At 44.7% G+C, this 21,806-nt stretch overlaps 1 protein-coding gene across 4 annotated transcripts in view; it reads right to left on the reverse strand.

Annotated features, from left to right (window-relative positions):
- Positions 1-21,806, reverse strand: part of LOC147029654 (rho GTPase-activating protein 15-like) — a 223,255-nt gene that overhangs the window by 136,658 nt on the left and 64,791 nt on the right. The gene's annotated exons all lie outside the window — the stretch shown is intronic.

Genomic DNA, 21,806 nt, shown 5'->3' on the forward strand with positions numbered 1-21,806 from the left:
TCACAGCCAAACAAACAAAGAGAGGGGTGAAAACATAACCTCCGTCCACCTTCGGTGGTAGAATTAACAAAGAAAACCAAACTGTCGAGCAAAACAAAACAGCACAAGTTATGACGAATGTGAATCCCAATGGTCGAAAAGAGCTTGTCAGAGAGATACAAGGCAAAGGTCAATCCCCTTATTCTGTGATACATGACTGCCATTTGCAAGATATGTTAATCTGAAGCTCAAAATATTGGGATGTAATCATGTGGGAAGGAGATCATCTTTTGTGAACGATAAGAATTACATTAAGGTGTTGGAGTTTTTCTATAATTCAATAAAACGAGGGGGGAGGGGGGGTTGGAGGGGGTTTGCCATGGAAAGAAAGAGAAAGGGAAAATAAAATGAGATTGGTTGATCATCGCTTGATATCAAAACACAAGGCATGATGGAAGTACATACTTGCACATGGCTTGTGTGGCAGCCAATGAACTTGCAAGTAGAGCTATCCAAAATTGGTCTCAAGACATTTCAATTCAAAGCTTTCGGAAACAGAGTTTGTCTTGGGAGAAATGTCTTCACTCAGCAAAAATAAATAAATCGAAGTTTAAAAAAAATAAAAAATAAAAAAAAACTGGTCTGTTCGACATGTGATGTTCACCCACACTATTTAAGGAACTGAGGCTAAGCATTAAAATGGTGCCCAATTATAAGCAGGCAGCACCAGCAAAAATCAACTCAATTGCAATAAATATAATTTGTTTATTTTATCAGAAAAGCTACTAGTAACCGAGGCAATGTACGTGGAAGCAAAAACGAGCAAAAGAACAGCTGGACTAACAGATTAGTTTGAAATCAAGGTAAAGGGTCACATCAGGGATTGGGACTCAGCCATCTTGCTTTTCGTCATCGTGATGGATGTGCTGAGTGAGGAGACAAGAAAGGAGCCACCCTGGGAGTTACTCTTATGCGGATGACGTTGCACCGACAGCAGTCAGTTGAAGACTTGAGGAGAATGTGGCTGAACCGGCAGAGACAATTAGTCAGGAATGGTCCAAGAGTAAACACCAAGAAAAGAGAGGTGACGAGTTGGAGAGGAGAAGAAAAGTGATTGTAATCAAGGATGTAAACGATGAATAACTGAAGCAGGTGGAGAGGTTTAAGTACTTGGGATCGACAAATGACGAGGAAGGGGATGAGAGGCAGATGTAAGGGATGGTGAAAGTAGGGTGTAAGAAGTGGAAGGATGCGGCAGGTATGGGAGACAGAAGAATACTAATTAAGCTTAAAGTGAAGATGTACAAAACGGTGATCAGACCAGTAATGTTTGCATGGTGTTGAGACTCAGGCATTGCAGAAGAAGGAAGAGCAGTCACTTGAGAGGGCAGAGATGGAGATATTGTGATGGATTATCAGATAATTAAGTGATAAGAAGAAGGTTTGGAGTGAGAAATATTATAGAGGTTTGTGAGGCAGGGTTAAGGTGATGGGGATATGCTATAGTAATGAAGGAAGTGCAGAAAAAAATGGCATTATATAGAGAGGTGGAAGGACACGGGGGAAGGGACAGACCGAGACAGCTCAACATGGTGAAAAGTGACATGGAGAAGACAGTAATGATGAAGATCAAAGGATGCAAAGAACGGAGTATTTTGGAGAAGACATATCCGAGCAGCTGACCCCACGTGAGCGTGGGATTCAACAGCCAAGGAGATAAATTTATTTTAATGGATCTATACCTCAACTGCATATAAATTTTGTACAAGGGTTTAGGGCTCATGTAGGAGCGAAATGACCAAGGACAGCAGATTCAAAAACCACCAGAGGGTAGTGGAGAGGGGTAAGGGAAGGGGGGAGGGGTGCACCTTGGTGAAGAGTAAAAAAGGGGTAAAATGAGAAGGGTACTCGGTAGAGCGCATACCTCTGCCCTGTAATGCCTGATCCACGAGAACATATCTGGCCCAATAGATTTTTGAAATGTCATGCAATAGCTATATTTATTTGTATATATTGTTATTGAGCCCCATCTCTCAATGGTGAGGAATCACTTCAAAAAATTCTCGTAGTTTGATCCGGATCCGGATCTTCACCAAAATCGAATCAATTCACCATGGTCACACACCCAACCGATCCACCAAGTTTTATCCGAATCTGTCCACAACATTTTGAGATATTGTGCTATATATTCGTTTAGCCCAATCTCTCAATGATGAAGAATCACATTTAAAAAAATTATCAGATCTGGATCTGGATCTTCACCGAAATTGAATCAATTCTTCCATGGCACACCCAACGTGTCCACCAAGTTTTATCCGAATCTGTCCACAACTTTTTGAGATATTGTGCTATATATTCGTTTAGCCCAATCTCTCAATGATGAAGAATCACATTAAAAAAAATTATCAGATCTGGATCTGGATCTTCACCGAAATTGAATCAATTCTTCCTTGGCACACCAACATGTCCACCAAGTTTCATCCAAATCCATCCACAACTTTTTGAGATATCGTACTATATATCGTTTTTGCCCCATCTCTCAATGGTGAAGAATCACTTTTAAAATTCTAATAGCCGGATCTGCATCCGGATCTTCACCAAAATCTAATCAGTTTGTCTTTGTCACAGACTCAACGTGTCCACAAAATTTCATCTGTATCCGTCCACAACTTTTTTGAGATATCCTGCACACAAAGACAGACAGACAGACAAACAGACAGAAAGGGGTGAAAACATAACCTCCTTCACCTTCGGTGGCGGAGGTAACAAAGACGAGTAACAATGGTCTGGTCGAGAGAAATATAATTGGAAAGCATCAGTGTGTGTAGAAGAGATCATGGAGTTGCATGAGTGAGCACATGAAGTAATGATTAACAGCGCAATTGATAGACTGACGTGAGAAGGACAATACAACGAACATACACAGGAAGAACATATCATGATCAGGAGAAGATGAATGTAGATGGGAAAAGGAAAACAGCTTCGACTTTGGGAGTGTGTGAAGGTTAGGGTTTCGAGAGGAACGTGTGCAATCTGCGGTGGCTTGGGTAAAGCAGAGATAAGAGAGCAGGAGAAGCAAAACTAGGAGTAAGCTTGTATGTAAAATAGAATGCCCACCAACTTGCCATCGGTGGAAGAGTGAAGGCTCTTGGGAATCCGTTTCTAGTCTTGAGATACCAATGTTACGGAAGGCACATTTCAATACCAATACCAATGCGTTATTTTGGTCCACAATAAATTCTAATTTTAATGCCAATGCAGCAATACCATGATTGCAATTCAATACAAATACAAATGGAATTAGAGAACGATGCATTTTGATTTGTCCTGTGGCAATTTTGTTTACATGCATAATTGATGCTGCATTTTATTGTTACCTCCACCACTGAAGGTGGACGGAAGTTATGTTTTCACCCCTGCCTCTGTCTGTCTGTCTGTAAGCAGGATATATTAAACAGTTGTGGACAGATTCAGACGAAATTTGATTGACTGGTTGGGTGTGACAAGGACGAACTGATTATATTTTTGTGAACATCTGGATATGGATTTGATACCTTTTAAAGTGATTCTTCACCATTGAGAGAGGACCAAAAACAAAATAGAGCATGATATCTCAAAAAAGACGGATTCGGATTCAGATCTGGATCGGGATACGAGAATTTTCTTTTTAAGTTTCTATGGGGAAAATAATCATGTGGGAAGGAGAGATCCACCATTGAAAAGGCCAAAAAAAACGATACACAGCATATTTCAAAACATTGTGGAGAGATTCGGATGAAACTTGGACGAGTTGGGTAGGTGACAAGAACAATCTGATTAGGTTTTGGTTAGGGCTCGAATGCAGATCCAGCCCATGAGTAGGCAACAAAACGTAAACTGTTCAGCCTGGCAGAGGTATGCGCTCGACCAAGTGCCGGTCAAGCTGATGTATGTGTCCATGTGACAGATGGCAATTGTTGGTCACAGATCGTGCAGCAATAGCTGCAATGGGACTCGATCTGGAGTCATCACCAATGACAGTTGGAGGTACTTCATTAACCAGTATGAAGCCATGCAGTTCCAAAGTCACCAAATGTCTGGAACAGTGATGTGTTGCCCGAACAAGCCCCATAAAGTGTGAAACGAGTCAGTAGTTTCGCTTTTCATCTGCTTGGTAACAGCATTTGATCTTGGCATATAGACTGGGGCTGAAGTCATGACGTTATTTTCACGGCATTCATCCAGGTTGGGGAACTTCAATAACTACCTTCATATAATATATATATATATATATATATACATATATATATATATATATATATATACATATATATATATATATATATATACACATATACATATACATACACATATCTGTGAGAAAGAGCAAAAACGACATGACAGGAAGGGTGCCTCATTTGTATACCATTCACTCTCGTTGAGGAAGACCAAGATGACGGCCGATTTGGCCAAAATCTTGTCATAATTAAGGTAGTCCAGAAGCTACGTCCAATACATATATTATATATAGTGTTACGGTTGTGGAAATTCGCAAACCACCATTCAGGTCCCGTCGGTGAGATATCTCTGTAAGTACATGTGTAGTTAGCCCCAAACCCGTTGTTTAGAGGAAATAAATGTGATTCATTCGGGCTGCGACACTTTGAGATAGCCATTTTTCTGTTCTATCTTTATTTTGAACCAACCACGCTCCAACCATCACACAACAACAACAACGCCAACAGCCACGATCTTTACCTTCACAACTCGCTCCCGCAAACATCGCATCACCGCCATTCCAAACGGCACCATGGCCATAAACCACCACCATACACCCTCCACCACCTTCACCTCTCTCCTTCTGCGGCCATTCCCGCACCACCTGTGAGCACCAAGCGTCGGGCTGTCCTGGGCTCGTACAAGATACGTGCCAAGCCGCGAGTGCAAAATGCGGCATTTCCAAGGAGAATTCGGATCAGGAATGCTACACGCCCACTTCTGATCCGTCCAATCAGCAAGCGCGGGGCGATTTGGCCATGCCTCCAGGCGAGTCTGTGTGGAATAGAGATATGCAAATTCTAGGATCAGGGGAGATTCACGCCCCTTTTCCTCCGTCCAATGGGCGAGCGTGGCTCCGCCCCCGAGCTCGTTCTGATCTGGAAATTTGCATATGGGTTCTCCTGCCGGCCTATAAAGCGCCGAGCGCAAGGCGAATCTGGGCAGAGTCAGTTTGGAAGAGCGGAGAGTGGCAGAAAAGGCAGAGTCAGTCTGGAAGAGCGGAGAGTGGCAGAAAACTCTCGGACTCTCTGGAAAATCCTCCATTTCTCTTTGCCGACGACTCCACCCTCTGCCGTACCATCTGTCATCCCTCAGACCGGCAAGCAGCAGCTTCTTCGCTCACTGCAGATATGGATAAAAATCACAAACTGGTCCAACACGTGGAACATGTCTTTCAATCCAGACAAATCTCACACTCTCACTATGTCTCTTCGAAAGGACCGTTTTGAAAACCCCCCCATCCACTTTCTCAACAATCCTCTGGAAGAAGTCTTTTCTTTCAAGCTTCTGGGTCTCACTATCTGCCATGACCTTTCCTGGGAAAGTCACATTTCCAACCTCGCCTCAAAAGCCAGTCGCCGACTGGGAATCCTCCGTCGTGCAAAGTCCTTCCTCGGCCCTCTTGAGCTCCTGACCACTTACAAAGCTTTTGTCCGTAGCCTGATGGAGTACTGCTCTCCCCTCTGGGCTGGTGCTCCTGCCTCCCACCTTTCTCGGCTTCACGCTGTCGAAACCAGGGCATTTAAGATAATCGGCATCTCCCGCAATGAAGCTGAGTCTTTGGGCCTCTCACTCAATCAACGCAGGTTGGTCAGTGGTCTTTCTGTCTTCTACCGACTCCTCTCCAGCCTTGCCCCCCCCTGCTCTCTCTGCGATTTGTCCCCACCACATTTCCACAGGGCGCTCAAGGTCCGCCAACAACCCCCTTCTGGTAAAACTACCAAAATCACGAATCACTGCTCATCTTCACTCTTTCATTCCTCTTTTTTCCCGCCTTTGGAATAAACTTCCTCACTCTATTCTTTCCCATTCTTCCCTCCAGGCTTTCAAAACAGCTGTTCACCACCACCTCTTATCTCCCCCATCCAAATCCCTGATCTTTTCTACCCCCAATAATCCATCCAAGCCCACTTCCTTCAATTCTCCTGCTTCCCTTCCTGAAAGTCCCTGTAATGTCCATCTTCTCTTCGCCATGTTCCCCGTCCCATCCCCATCCCTCTCCCTTCCACAGTTCACCTAATGTGTCTGTTCCCCACTGTTTTGTCCCTTCCACTCCCGCCCCTCTTATCTCATGCCTCATTGCTGTGAGTTGTGTGTTAGCTCTCATACGAGCCTCGACCAAGGTATACAAAAAAAAAAAAAAGCGAAGAGAGCTTTGGGGCAGAGTCAGTTTTGGAAGAGTGGAGAGTGGCAGAAAAGGGTCGAGTCGGTTTTGGAAAAGCGAAGAGAGTTTTGAGGCAGAGTTGGTTTTGGAAGAGCGGAGAGTGGCAGAAAAGCGGAGAGAGTTCTGGGGAGAGTCAGTTTGGAAGAGCGGAGTGGAGTCGGGAGGCGAGGGCGTCCCAGTGGTTTTCGGCAGTCGGCTGAGAATTGGGGGAAGAGTCCGAGGAGCTCGGGTCCGAGGCAAGGAAGACGGCGGTCGGCGACGAGGTCGCGGTGGAATCGCTCGTCACGGGACCCAAGCAAGCCAACTATACTCTTTCCCCAGAGCATCAACAATTCCCCCTTTCCCCCGTGCTGAGATAGTGCGAAAAGGGGGCCCCGTTCCCACCCCACTCCAAGCGGTGCCAACAAAACCCGCGAAGGAGCATGAAGTCGGGGCACCGCCGCACTGCCACATTTGCGGCTCATCACGAAGACGCGGGTAGGACCCACCCGGTCTCACGGACCTGACCGCTCCTTCAGGTTCCGTGCAAATATTGGCCCACAGCCCCCGTCTGCCCCCTTGTCTTTGAGGGTGGCCTTTTCTTTTGTTTCTGTGTAAACGTGTGTGTGTGTGTGTGTGTGTGGCACCAGTCTGGTGAAGTAAAACTGTTTAAGTGCTGCCGTGTGCTCGCGTAGTCGGTAGTATCTCTGTGTCATTGTTTCTTTTGTAGCATTTGATACATGTGCATTCTGTTTGGCTGTATATGTGTGCTCTCCGTGTGCCGCGGAATAAAGTGCTTGCATGTTGAATTGTTCCCCGTTTCGCTGCGTCCTTTCCTTCGTTTGAATCTCCATCTTGCTTCACGTAAAGGGTTGGTCGTGGGCTTAATACGCCCGATAATTAATCGGAACCGTCGAGGCCGACGATAACACCGCTCGGTTATCCCGATAGTACTGAATGGATCGCTTAAGCAGCCCGTGTCCGGAGTCGACCTGCGGCGAGGTGGGATCGCCCAGTCTACCAGCCGCGTGGGTACTTAGGTAGGTCGAGTTTGGCGAACAACCCTATCCCACGCGGGTGGCCGATTGGCACGATCGTGGTGAGGCTGAAAGGCCCACCCATGACTGGCTCCCGGCGTTAGTCCGAGAGGGTCACGACAGAATTGTCCGTCCGGTGGGCGACATGCCGCGATTCGAGTCACGTGGCCGTTCGCACGCCGGCGAGCGCGAATTCACAACAATATTATATATACATACATATATTGTTGTGGGCCAGGGTGCGGTGGCGATAAACGACAATTAGGTGGAGCAGTAGGATCGTCTCCACCGAACACCCAGGAATTTAGGTCGTGACTCCCGGACAACTCCGAAGGTTACGGGCCACTAAAAGACCATGTTCGCCAATATTTCGACCACGTGGGGTAGGGTTAATTGCCTAATTTCAATATACCGAAGTACCCACGTCGTCAAATTACCGGGGGAGTCACACCCTCGAAGGACTGTCGAACGGGGTCGCTCTAGCGACCTCGGTCCAGTGTAAGCGAGCGGAATTACATAAGTCCGTCGGTCCAAACGACAACTTATGGCACACGGCCTCCCTAATTCCCAATACGCACCGTGCTGGGTCAATGGTGGAAACGACAGGCAACGAACTGGAACATTTAACAATTGTGGGTTTATTTATAATGGGGGCAATAATCGGGAAGGGAGACGCAGAGCAGAGTTACAACCGAATATCAGGCAGGCAATGTACAATGAAAAGAAAACACTTAAACAATTCTACCACACACACACACACACACACACACACACACACACACACACACACACACACACACACACACACACACACACACACACACACACACACACACACACACACACACACACACACACACACACACACACACACACACACACACACACACACACGAAACAGACCCTGTGGGTCTTTATTCGGCCCCTCAGTCCAGAGGGAAGGCGAGCTGGGGGAACAGAGCCTGGCCAGGTACCTTCTCGCCTCGTGTGGTCACACCGGACTCCAACCCACCACGGTGGGACTCGACCCCACGTCCCAAAATCAACGGGCCCACGACTTTGGCTGCTGAGCCACCACCACCACGAGGATCCACCGCAAAGGGCCGCAGACCACGACCGAGACCAACCCACCACGACAGACGAAAAGCAATAGGCCACAAAGACTGCAGTACTCTGGTCCTGATAACCACTCTACCCTTCCCTTTTGACAGGGCGAACACTTCACCTGGCTGAGGTGGAGCCGGCCCTGAGGAGATGAGCCTCCTGATTGGACGGGACGTCTTGGGGGCCCGTTCCCCGAGGAGGCACTGTAGTAGTTCCCGGCACTCTGGCCTCCCATTGGCCGGAGTGCCTCGGCCCTGTTCGCCCTTCACCCATTGGCTGGAGGAAACGCTCCATGCCCTTCCTCGGAGCGGAGCCTTGATCTGAAGCGAATGGAGGCTCCGTCCATGCCTTCAGCCACAAACACGTGGGCAATGGAGTCGATGATGCGGAGAGGTGGAGGGGGTTTGTTGTTAAAAAAAAAAAAAAAACTATAAAGAAACCGCAGCACACACATGTAATTCCTGTTAGACATCGGGGATGGGACCCTAACTATAACACATACTCATCAAAATAACTGAACTGCGGGGACTGCTGACTGTGTGCAGGAGGCTGCCAGATTCGTAACAATATACACACACGAGCAGGATTATCCAGCTTTGCCCAGACTGGGTGGGAGGGGGGGTACTGAGAAGTGGGTGAAGTTGAGAGAGCCAGCAAAGCTGAGAATGCAGCAGGTGGATCAGGGGCAGAAGAACCGACAGGGTGAGTGTTGGGGGGGGGGGGCGGACTGTGTTGGGGATAGGAGAGCCAGAACACTCGTGGGTATAGGGGTCTTCAGGGTCTCCAGGAGTCTTATGTGTATTTGAGGTCTTAAGGGTCTTACACATCATTGGGGTGTTAAGGTTCTTTGAGGTCTTGCAGTTTTAGGGGTCCTCAAAGTCCTATGAGTCTTCAGGTCTTCAAGGTCTTCTGGCTCAACGGGGTCTTTGGGGCCTTTAAGAGTCTTTGGAATCTTTACAGTCTTTGGGGTCAAAAGGGTCTTTGGGGTATTAAAGCGTCTTCATTGTGTTCGGGGAATTCAATGGTCTTAAATGTCTTTTGGGTCTGAGTCTTCGGGGTGTTAAGGGGTCTTATCTCCCAAGCATGTAAAAAGTCTTCTCTCAAGCATGTATTCTAATCTCTCAAGCATGTAAAAAAGTCTTATGGTTCTTCGGGGTCCTTAAAGGCTGAGGTTGTGCATGAAAATACACTGAGGACAACCCCCGAGTCAGACTTGCTCTGTGTGCCAAATTTGGTGGTTGTCGACCCAATGGTCTTTGCAAAAAACATGAAGACAAACACAGACAGACGTCCAATGAATCTTATTTATTAGATTGGAATGCCATGCCGTGGTAGAACGTGTTAAGCTGCTATATATACCTTAACATGGAGTGTGTTTAAAACATGGGAATTCTAAAGGATTTTTTGTGGTATAGTCGAGTCTTCAAGGGTGTCCAGGAACTTTTGGAACTTTTGGGTCTTCAGCAATCTTCAAAGTTTGAAGGGGTGTCAGCAGTCTCAAGGGTCAAAAGGTAAATTCCAATCATGCATAATTAATGAATAGACATACATAATTAGTCGACAAAAAGTATGACCGACACACACACACACACACACACACACACACACACACACACACACACACACACACACACACACACACACACACACACACACACACACACACACACACCTTCAAGGGATGGGCATGGCAATTGCGAATAGGAACGTGCTGTACACCACTTATCGTAGCAGATAGCTTTGGCTTGCCGCAGCACAACAATGGTGAACGTATAAAATATTTAGTTAGGTTCCAATTGTGCGTGGACTCAGGCCAGCTGTGCAGTAAGCCAATGAGTGGAAGACAGTCACACAGCTCAACCAATTAAGTGTGCTGGCCTTTGGCCGTGTAATAAGTCACATGATATCTGTTAACCAATGGCATTGCAGGTAAATGAAAAAGCCAGAAAAATGATCTTTAAAGGCTCAGGTGGTGGATGAAAATACCGTGAGGACAATCCCCGGATCAGACTTGCTTTGTGTGCCAAATTTGGTGGTCGTCAGTATAGCGGTCCTTGCAAAAAGGGGAAACAGACAGACAGAGACAGACATCCAATGAATCTTATTTATTAGATATATACATATACACTGTATATTCAACAATACATTTGGGGGGGAAGGGGGAGGCGGAGTGTCAAGAACCCCATGGCTTTTGTCCACCCAACTTTATAGCTCGTTTACCTTTTTGTATACTTATATCATTACTTAAATCTCACCCACACCTCACCACAACACTATTTTCCGAGGTAGATAATCAAATCTCCATTAACACGCATACGGTAGGCACAAGGCCAATTGTCTAACGGCATTTTAGATGTGGGTTGTCATAAAGTTGGCAGACAGTTAATTCAGCAAACATAGTGAATGTTATTTCTTTATGGCAGTTTCAAATGTGCATTCAAAAACATGCTTTGACCTCAAATTCTACCTGAAACAAAATAATCACTTTGTGACGGTATATGCCAAAAAAAGCAGTCACTAGTGATGACACCCTTGGCAGCCATAGTGTTGCTTCTGCTCCAGGAAGCGATGCAAAATTCCCTCTCGAAACCAATTTGTACGATCATCCAACTTTGATTCTGACAATGCAATGGATTCCAATGATTTCACTCAGATGAAGCATATTATCTGCTAACTTGTGATAGCTTGCATTGGTGGTCATTTCGTTTTCACTTTGGCTTGGTTCATTCACTTAACAATGAGCAGTTTCTTGCCAATTAGCATCGATTGGGTTCCAAAAAAAAAAGTCACCTCTAGTCCCGTGGTCCCTCGTTCAAGGCTTTTTGGCCGATACTAGTTGGAGGAGACTTCCATTTAATCTTCAGTTATTGCAAATATATGAGGGATTCCCATCAACTGCACCATCATCAATCTACCGATTAAAACTTTAGCCTGCTTCACACACGACTCTCAATTCTTGCTTCAGCTTCCAGTTCATCTCCCTTTCCGTCAGCATCAGATCGTGGGAAAGGTAAATATTGAGCATCAATAGCCTTCTGGAGAGAAACCAATCAAATGGAATGATGTAGGAGGATGCGCACACAAACACACAGTGGATTGCCTACGCCGCATTTCTGAAGAATGTGATGAGCTGAGATTGAAAATATGTGAATAATTACTGGTGTCAAAAATACCGTTCAACAAGTAGCTACCCTGTGCACTCTTTCTTCAAAAAATGTTTACAAAATGAACCAAGAAGTGGGGGGGAATAAATTTGTTTTTCAACCTTATGCCAGACAAATATCTTTCCGAAGTGATGAAAGCAAATGAATAGAAATCATGGGAATCTATAGATTAATTATATATGTGCTGCATGAAACAAATGCTTAAAAGATGCTCTCATTAACATAATTAGGACAATTTCAACTTTCAGCCAAGAAGCAAATATTCAGCAAAATAAAGCATTTGCAATTAGAGAAGTTCCCCTTTCCAATTCAAAGCAGGCCTGTCTTCACATTTTGGAATAAATGGACAGTCTTAAAGTTGTACAATCCTCAAATTAGGCTGGACAAGAACTAGTCTTACTGGCTGCCAATTATTCTAAAAATCAAGTCTTCCAATGAGATAAAGTCAAATATAAATGGTAATCAGCGTGAAATATTTATTGCAGAAAAACACAACATAGCGCATTTTCCCACAAACTACATAGTGGTGTTTTTTTTTTGTTTTTTTTTACCTCCGCCACCGAAGGTAGAAGGTTATGTTTTCACCCGTCTGTGTGAAGGATATCTAAAAAAGTTGTGGATGGATTCGGACGAAACTAGGTGGACACCTTGGGTGTGTGACAAGGAAGAGTTGATTCGATTTTGGTGAAGATCCGAATCCGGATACGAGAATTATTTAATTTTTAAGTGATTCTTCACCATTGAGAGATGGGGCCGAAAATTACATAATAGCCTGATGTTTCAAAAATGTACGGGATCAAATATGTTCTCGTGGATCAGACATTGCGTGGTGGAGGTATGCGCTCAACCGAATGCCCTTCTGGTTTATTATTTACTCAGTATTCTACCTTCCACATGCGATACACAACAACAATCTGGAGCCACAATGGACGTGGCAGAGAACATGGTAACCAATCGAGCCAGACGGAGAAATTTTATCATCACTGCTATGTCACAGTAGCAACCTTCCCCTCCATGTAGTCAACCTCAGGATGATGGAAGTTGGTTACATAATTGCCCCTTTGTCAGAAATGAGGTTTCCTCATGGAAGGCCAATCTCGGTTCCTTCCTCAAAGATCGGAACAAGTGCGAGTCTACCCTCAGGAGAGCCAGGAAACAACATCTTTCATATCTCAAGTCTGAACTCTCAAACCTCTCTCCCTCCTCCAAATACTGGTGGCATCCAAGTCTGTTTATGGTTTATGTTCCCACTCCATCCCCACCCTTACCTCAAATGGCTGCACAGCTGGCACCGCACGTGAAAAAGCTGAATACCTAAACTCCGTGTTTGCATCTAAATCTTGTGCTCGGAACCCATCGCTTTCTGTACCCACCTTACCCAGTTGCACCCAGCTTTTCCTGGACTGTCCTTTTGTCCTGACAAGGTGGAGAGCTTGCTGTCAAACCTCGACTCAGATTCTGCAACCGGTCCAGACAGCATCAGCCCACGTGTCCTAAAAACCTGCTCCTCTGCTCTTGCTCACCCTCTCTCTGTTCTATTCACCCTCATTTGCTCGAGGTCATCTGCCATCTGCTTGGAAATCAGCAAACATTACCGCCCTGCATAAAAAGTTGCAAAAACAGATCCCTGCAACAACAGACCAATCAGCCTTCTCCCAATCATCAGCAAGGTGATGGAATCAATCATCGATTCAGACATTAAATCCTTCCTCTTCTCCAATGGCTTGATTTCTGATCATCAATTTGGATTCAGATCAGGTCACTCGACCCTGGATATGCTCTGTTTCTGCTCTCCCAACAATGGATGGAGATCCTCAATGCCGGACATGAAATCAGAGCCATATCCCTAATCATATCACGTGCTTTCGATACAGTCTGGCGCCCCGGCCTACTGACCAAACTCTCTTGCTATGGTATCCAAAGACATATCGTTCATGGCTCGCAGACTTCCTCTCCTGTCGCAACCAACGTGTGGCCTTTGTCCCTGTGTACCCCGCCCCATCCCTCTCCCTTTCACAGATCTCCTCATGTCTCTGTGCCCCAATTTTTTCCTTCCCTCTCCCGCCACACTCGTCTCCTGCTCCCCTTGTTGTGCATTTTGGTGTGTTAGCTCTCATTTGAGCCTCGACAGTGTATACCAAAAAAAAAAAGTCAAAATTTCATAGTCATTCCTGGTGGAACTTTTTGCCATCTTTCAACTTTGCTTTTGGTGGGAAGCGTGGGGATTTGTGATGGCACGGCATCGGCTTCACTCACTCTAATTGACATAATTAATGTGTGCAAATGCATAATTTTTTATTGCAGAGGAAAGAATTTTTTCCCCTCAAAATATCAATGTTCAAATATTAATACAGTGCATGCATTTTCTGCTCTCTCTGTAATAGTTCACAGAATTTAAAAAGTCTACATTATTGTGAATGAGATTATATATATATATATATATATATATATATATATATATATATATATATATATATATATATATATATATATATATATATATACACACACAACACACACAAAGTTGTTGGCAGTCCAAGCTTGAAACAGAAATTGCTTACTTAACTTCACTGGACTGAGCGTACAATTTGTTCATCTTCATTAACAGAAGAAACAGGGTTCGAGCATAACCACATGGAAAGATATAATTGCTATCTCATGATACAATTTGAATGTGTGAAAAATATTGCTCAGCAATGACCTGGATAGATGCTAAACAACAATGGAACATATTATTCCACTTCTATTCTTTCCCACTCTTCCCTCCAGGGCTTCAATCAAGCAATGCACCAACGCAACCCCCGATCCACCCCATTCACACCCATGATCTTTATCACTCACATTATTATTATTTTCAATGCAGCCTTAAGTCGCTGGTTGCATCATTGCTGGGAGCGTGGCTGTGCCACTGATACAGTGCCCCCTGTTTCTCGTAAGCTCTGGGACTCATTTTTGCCGAAAAGCTCAAGGGGTTCTAAAAGGTTAAAATATCAAGGGGTCTAAGTGGTCTAAAGGACATGTTCCAACAGCAGTTAAAATCATAAGTATCGATATACTTGTAATTTTAATTTCCCTTAAACTACTGTTGTATCGATATGTTGTGTAAAAAATTACAAAGTTAAAACAGATAAAAGCAATCACTTACCACTGGACACAGTTTGGAGAAAGAGATAGACAGACAGACAAAGAGAGAGAACCACAAAAAGCATCAAATGTCGAGCTATTCACTTGATCCTTTCACGACAACAGTTCAATGCAAAATGAAGAATTTACTGTTCACACATTATATATGTATATACATGCAAATACAACCCGTCACTTCGCTGACGGTGGTGTGAAGGGGAGGGAGATTGAGAAAGAGAAAGGGAGAGAGAGAGGGGGAGGGGAGGCAGAGAGGACGGAGGGAAGGGAGGGTGGGGAGAGGGAGGGAGGGGAAGAAAGGAGTGGATGAAGAAGGGGAAGCTAGGAAGGGGAGTGGAGGTGGAGAGAGAAATGCCTCACTAAATATTGCTATACATCATTGGCTCTTCACCTGGGAGGCATGAGTAATTTCCAGAGGGGGCACGAGCCCGGAGAAAAAAGTAGGAATTTCTCTAATTATTTTTGGAATACTCTTAACAAGTGTTTGCATAATATTGTGATGAACATTAAAAAAATAAAATAAAATAAGTATCACCTTTAATAATTTTCGTTTTCTATTCGCAACTTGGCCTACCATTTTCTGTAATAAAATTAATTTCAAAATTTAACATTTATTTAAATTTAATATTAACATTTATATTTTATTTTTAATATTAAAATTTCTTTTTTTCAGAGATTTGCAGGACCCATTTCAAACTAAATCATTCGCAATGAGTGCAAAAAAACGGAAGTATCTTGACGAATATATTCGATTTGGATTTGTGGCCCTCCAAAAGGGTGACACAGAGGTACCCCAGTGCGTAACATGCTACAAGACTGAGCAATGATGGCATGCGGCCCACACGCTTGGAACGCCACTTGAAGACAATGCATCCTGCTCTAGCTGCCAAACCCAAGGCATTCTTTGAAACAAAAAGGCAGTCCTTGAAGCAAGGTAAGATGGACAGCAGTGGAGCATTTCGGCAACAGACTTCAAAGGTTGTTGAGGCTTCCCATGAGATCACCAAGTTGATTGCAAAGAGCAAAAAGAGCCGTAACATCGGAGAGACTCTCATAAAACCAAGTGTACTGCGTGCAGCAGAGATCGTTCTGGGGAAGGATAGTGCAAACAAGCTTTCCCAAATCTCTCTATCAAACGATACCGTCAAGGGAAGGATCGATGAAATGTCTTAAGACATCAAAGAACAAGTTCTCGGCCAAGTAAGAGCTCCTGTAATTGCCATCCAGTTGGACGAAACGATTGATGTTGCTCAGTGTTCTCAGTGACTGATGTATGTTCATTTAGTGTCAGGCAATACTGTAAAAGAGGAAATGCTCTTCTGCCATCCCATGGAACATTATACAACAGCAACAGATATTTTTCAAGTGGTATCAAACTTCTTCCAGGAAAATCAACTTTCGTGGGACTTGCTGGTAGGGGTGTGTACCGATGGTGCTCCGGCCATGCTTGGTTTGCAATCTGGTTGCACAACAAGAGTGAAAGAAAAAAAGTCCATCTGCTATATGTACGCACTGCATCCTTCATCGTGAAGCCAGAGCATCCAGAACTCCACCTGCTGAAATGAGGGATGTCATGAACCTGGCTATCAAGGTAGTCAATTCATCAAAGCTGGAGCCTTAAACAGTCGTCTCTTCAAACAGCTGCGTGTGGATATGGATAATGAACATCAAGCCTTGCTTTTCCACACAAACGTATGATGGCTTTCGAAGGGAAACACGCTTGGACGGCTTTTCGAACTTCGAGAAGAAGTGGCACCATTTCTAGATTCGCAGCAGAAAGCAGATCTCCATGACAAGTTCCAGTCTGAATGATTTTTGCGATCTCCAGCTTACCTGGTGGACATCTTTGAAGTGCTGAATGCCATCAACCTCAAATTCCAAGGGAAAAACATCAACATAATCATGCACCCTGATGTCATTCGAGCCTTCATGGCCAAACTCGACCTCTGGAAATGTCTTTGATATCCCAGTTCCAGAAAATTGGTGGGAACATGAACCAAAAGCAATCACTGAAAACATGGAAGAACCGCTCACGTACGACCTCATGATTCCATCGATTCCATGGATACTTTGAGACGTGCGAGGGCTCCATTCCACTTTCTGAAACCTGAAAATGGAGATATCAACCAATGACCAAAAACACACACACCGGTGCCAAATGCCATTGTGGCAACACAGTTAATGCACATACACCCACGTGCAAATGTACAGACGTATCAAGTGAATAAAAACGACAAACACAAAGATTTACCTTGAAACAGCGTTCTTTGAAAGAGGATTTAAAGTGGGTAATTAGCGAAATTCAATTCAAAAATGTACCAAACCAGAGGATACAAAATGTCGATCCATACTTTATGACTTCACAACGAGAAGAAACATGGAGAACACCTGGTCGGATGGACCTTGTTGTTTTTTTAATATGTATCGATGTGTAAGTGAGAGGTGGATTACAAATGGAGATTGCGCAAAGTGATCCTTGCACATTTTCAGTGGATAAGAGACACCTCCAGAGGCACCCACTGCACGGCACCGCGGGACCCAACAAAGGGAAACCCGGGAAGGCAGGGCCTCCGCCTGCTAGGCACGTTTGGCTAGTTTGTGACGTCATGCCAATCAATCATCAGCCTCGGGGGCATGACTTCACCCGCCATCACCCTTGGAAGTGGGGCTTCTGCCTGCTTGGCACGTTTGGCTCACTTGTAAATGCAAAACCGCAGGAATAGGTCACAGGGGGGCAATCACATACTGGGGGAACTTATTCTTAATCCCCAATTGACACCGCACCACACCCCACCCCCCCCCCTCCCCCATGTGGTGACTTAACACTTAAGCTCACAGTTTCCCTACTTCATCACATCGAGATGTCTCCTACACATCCACGGACCAAAGTATTCAATCCTAAATTTCCTATGAAATTCCCCCATAACATACATATATATATATATATATATATATATATATATATATATATATATATATATATATATATATATATATATATATATATATATATATATTGTTGCGGATTCGCGCCCGCCGGCGTGCGGACGGCCACGTAACTCGAATCGCGGCACGTCGCCCACCGGACGGACAATCCAGTCGTGACCCTCTCGGACTAACGCCGGGAACTAGTCACGGGTGGACCTTTCGGTCTCACCACGATCGTGCCAATCGGCCCCCGCGTGGGATAGGGTTGCTCGCCAAATTCGACCTACCTAAGTACCCACACGGAGGGTAGACCGGGCGATCGCACCTCGCCGCAGGTCGACTTCGGATACGGGCCACTTTAAGCGACCCGTTCCGTACTATCGGGATAACTGAGCAGTGTTATTCGTCGGCCTCGACGGTTCGATTAATTATCGGGCGTTTTAGCCCACGACCAACCCTTTACGTGAAGCAAGATGGAGATTCAATGAAAGAAAAGACGAAGCGAAGCGGGAAAACAGTTCAACATAATTCACATTTATTTCGCGATGAACGGGAAGCACACATATACAATTACACCAAAAGCACATGTAAAAGGAGAAGAAACACAATATTACACAAAAAGCAAATATAAAAGAAAAACACAATGCAGAGCTATCCGACTACCGAGCACACAGCAACACTTATACAATTTTACTTCACAGACGGCGCCGACAACACATATACCCAAAGCAAAAGAAAAGGACCACCCTCAAGGATGAGGCGGGCCTGGGGCCGAGACCGTGTCGGGCCTACCCGTCTGATGATGAGACGCAAAGTGGCGGTGGCGCCTCAACTCCGCGGGCCTCGCGGACAGTGTCTGGTAGGGGGTGGGAAAGGGGCCCCCTTGTCGCACTATCTCAGCGCGGGGGGAAACAGGAGGGGGTTGTTGATGCTCGGGGGAAAGGAGGATATCTCCCTGTCTCGGGTCCCGCGACGAGCGTCTCCACCACGACCTCGGTCGCGCCGCCGGCCTCTCCCTCCGCAGCTCCCCGACTCCGACGCGAGCACCCCCTCAACCGCCTTCGCCGCCTTCACCTCTCCACAGCTCCGTCCAATCGCCCTCTCCGTCTCCTCTCTTGCCTCGTCCCAACTCTTCACTGGCTCCGCGAACTCCCAACTCTGACTACTACCACTTCTTCCCAGCTCCACCGACAACTCTTAACTCCCAACTCTGACTGACGAACGCGGTCGTTTATATCCCCCGTGGCCTCGCTCCTTCACCTTTGACCCTTTACCTCCGACCCTTCACCTCTAACTGGCTCCCCATTGGACCGAGGAAAAGTGGGCGTGAATGCTTTTTGATCCATCAATTTGCATATAGCGACCTCACTCCAACGCCCTGGAGGCGGGGCCAAATCGCCCCACGCTCACCGATAGGACGGAACAGAAGTGGGCGTGAGTCGTTTTTGATCCGTTTTCCTCGGAAAGTCTGTGATGTTTCTGAACACGTTGCTCGGTGCGCGCCCTGCACGAGTCCAGTATCGGTGCCCACAAGTGGCGCAAGAATGGTGGTGATGCGATGGTGGCGAGTTGTGACGGTAAAGGTCGTGGCTGTTGTGAAGCGGCGTTGTGGTTGGTGGTTGTTGTGTGATGGCTGTTGAGACGTGGTTGGTGGTGGTAGTAATGGCGGCTGGTCCAAAATAAAGATAGTAAAAGAAAAACGGCTATCCTGAGGGGTCGCAGCCCGAGTGAATGACATTTATTCCCTCTAAACAACGGGTTTGGGCCTAACTACACATATACTTACAGAGATATCTCACCTAAGGGACCTGAATGGTGGTTTGTGAATTTCGTCAACCACAACAATATATATATATACATACATATATATAAATATATATATATATACATATATATATACACATATATATATATATATATATATATATATATATATATATATATATATATATATATATATATATATACATATACATATATACATATATATATATACATACATATATACATATATATATATACATACATATATATATATATATATATATATATATATATATATATATATATATATATACATACATATATATATATATATATATACATATACATATATATATACATATACATATATATACATATACATACATATACATATACATACATATACATATATATATATATATATATATATATATATACATATACAGTAAAACCCTCTTAATTGGCAGCCTTTTTAACCACGATATCGGCTAATTCGCGGGTCCACCATGGACCCCAAAATTTAAACATGAAATAGTAGTATTTTTTGGGTGGAATGTGGGTCTTTGATCTCAACCGCGGTCTGAACCTTTGTACAAGTGTGAATGCGCAGATGATGGTGAAAAACACACAATGGCTTGTCAAATCATTGACATATGTTCGCAAACCGCCAACACCTGCTATAATCCACGGTTTAAGCCCTTAATCCGCCATTTAACCCAACAATTCAGTCCTTTTCGACACGCGGTGAGCGAATCTGAGGTGGCGGGGTGTCATAAACTCGCTCTCACCTCTTCTGTATAAAATCCTCAGGCCAAATCCATCTCAATCATAACCTTAGACAACTTACTACAGACCACACATTGATTATCCACGATTCTATGACCATTCTACAGCTTTCTACAGCCTTTTCAAACATCGAAGCGAGCTTCTTCTTCATCTCCCTCCGACATTGCTGTGACGTCATCAGTCAACATGCCGGGGGGGGGGGGGGGGGGAAAGAGGAAGCACACATCCAGAAGTTTCCGAAAAACTTTTGTTAATGGACAGGATTGTTTCTGGGAAGGAGAGTAAAGCTAAGATATCCAGGGAAACTGGGGTACAAGAGAGTACCTAGAGAGGATGGGTGAAGGAGGAGGCCAACCTTCGCTCCTTCGTGCAGGACCTCGGCGAGGAGAGCGGGCTGAGCCGCAAGAGAGCCAGGAAGGCTCAGGTTCCAGCGTTGGACAAGGCTGTCTTCGACTGGTTCACTTATACTTCCTATCCGCAGTCCGTTGGTACAAGATTATATTTTATTAATATTACTGAAGGATCCGCGGATTTTTATTTTATGGACCCCAACGGCCGCGATTTAAAAGAGTTTTACTGTATATGTATTGTATATGTATGTATATATATATATATATATATATATATATATATATATATATATATATATATATATATATATATATATCCACACAAACACCACACACACACACACACACACACACACACACACACACACACACACACACACACACACACACACACACACACACACACACACACACACACACACCTCGTCGTTACTGTGGTCGTCGTTTTACGGCCATTTCAATACTTGCATGTGCAAGACGTGGTTCACCTATCCTAATGGCTGCTTTCCAAGCTGCACGATCCCTTGCTGGCCCTCTTGTTAGGCCGTTAACTCCAAGATCATCCCTTAGGGCCACGTCACACCTTGACGTTTTAGCCAGTGTATGGCAACGTATCAAAATGTATGTAAAACGCTGAACTATTGATGTTTTTTTCAGTTTTGGGCATAGTCATAACGAGTTGAACGTATGCATAACATATTGGTAACGTACACAGAACGTTTCGATAACTTATAGATAACTTATACCAACGAATGCTTAGCGTGTTGTCGGTGTTCACAACCTATGCCCAACGATAGTCTAACTTATGCATAGCGCGGCAGCACATCGCCAACGATCACGTGGTGTAGCCTATTAATAGGCTGCCGCTCAACGATTTATATCATAGCCGCACTAGAAATCGAAGTGTAAACATCTTCAGCATGCCAAAAAAAAACAACAAAAAAAAACAAAAAAAACATGGAGTCTGGAACACTGACGGGTTCCTCCTGTGAACCCCATTTTTTATATACCAATTCCCCAAAACGCTGCCAATACGCCATTATACGGTAGCTGCAAGTTAGAAACACGTTCAGTAAGTTCTGTGGTCGTGCAGAAGACGTCAAATACATCTATATATGTCAATAATAGAGATGCCAACTTTTGGAAATCAGAA

The sequence above is a fragment of the Eptatretus burgeri genome, chromosome 3 (genome assembly GCF_056783735.1).
Source record: "Eptatretus burgeri isolate ZD-2024b chromosome 3, Ebu_testis_v1, whole genome shotgun sequence".
Lineage (NCBI taxonomy): Eukaryota > Metazoa > Chordata > Myxini > Myxiniformes > Myxinidae > Eptatretus > Eptatretus burgeri.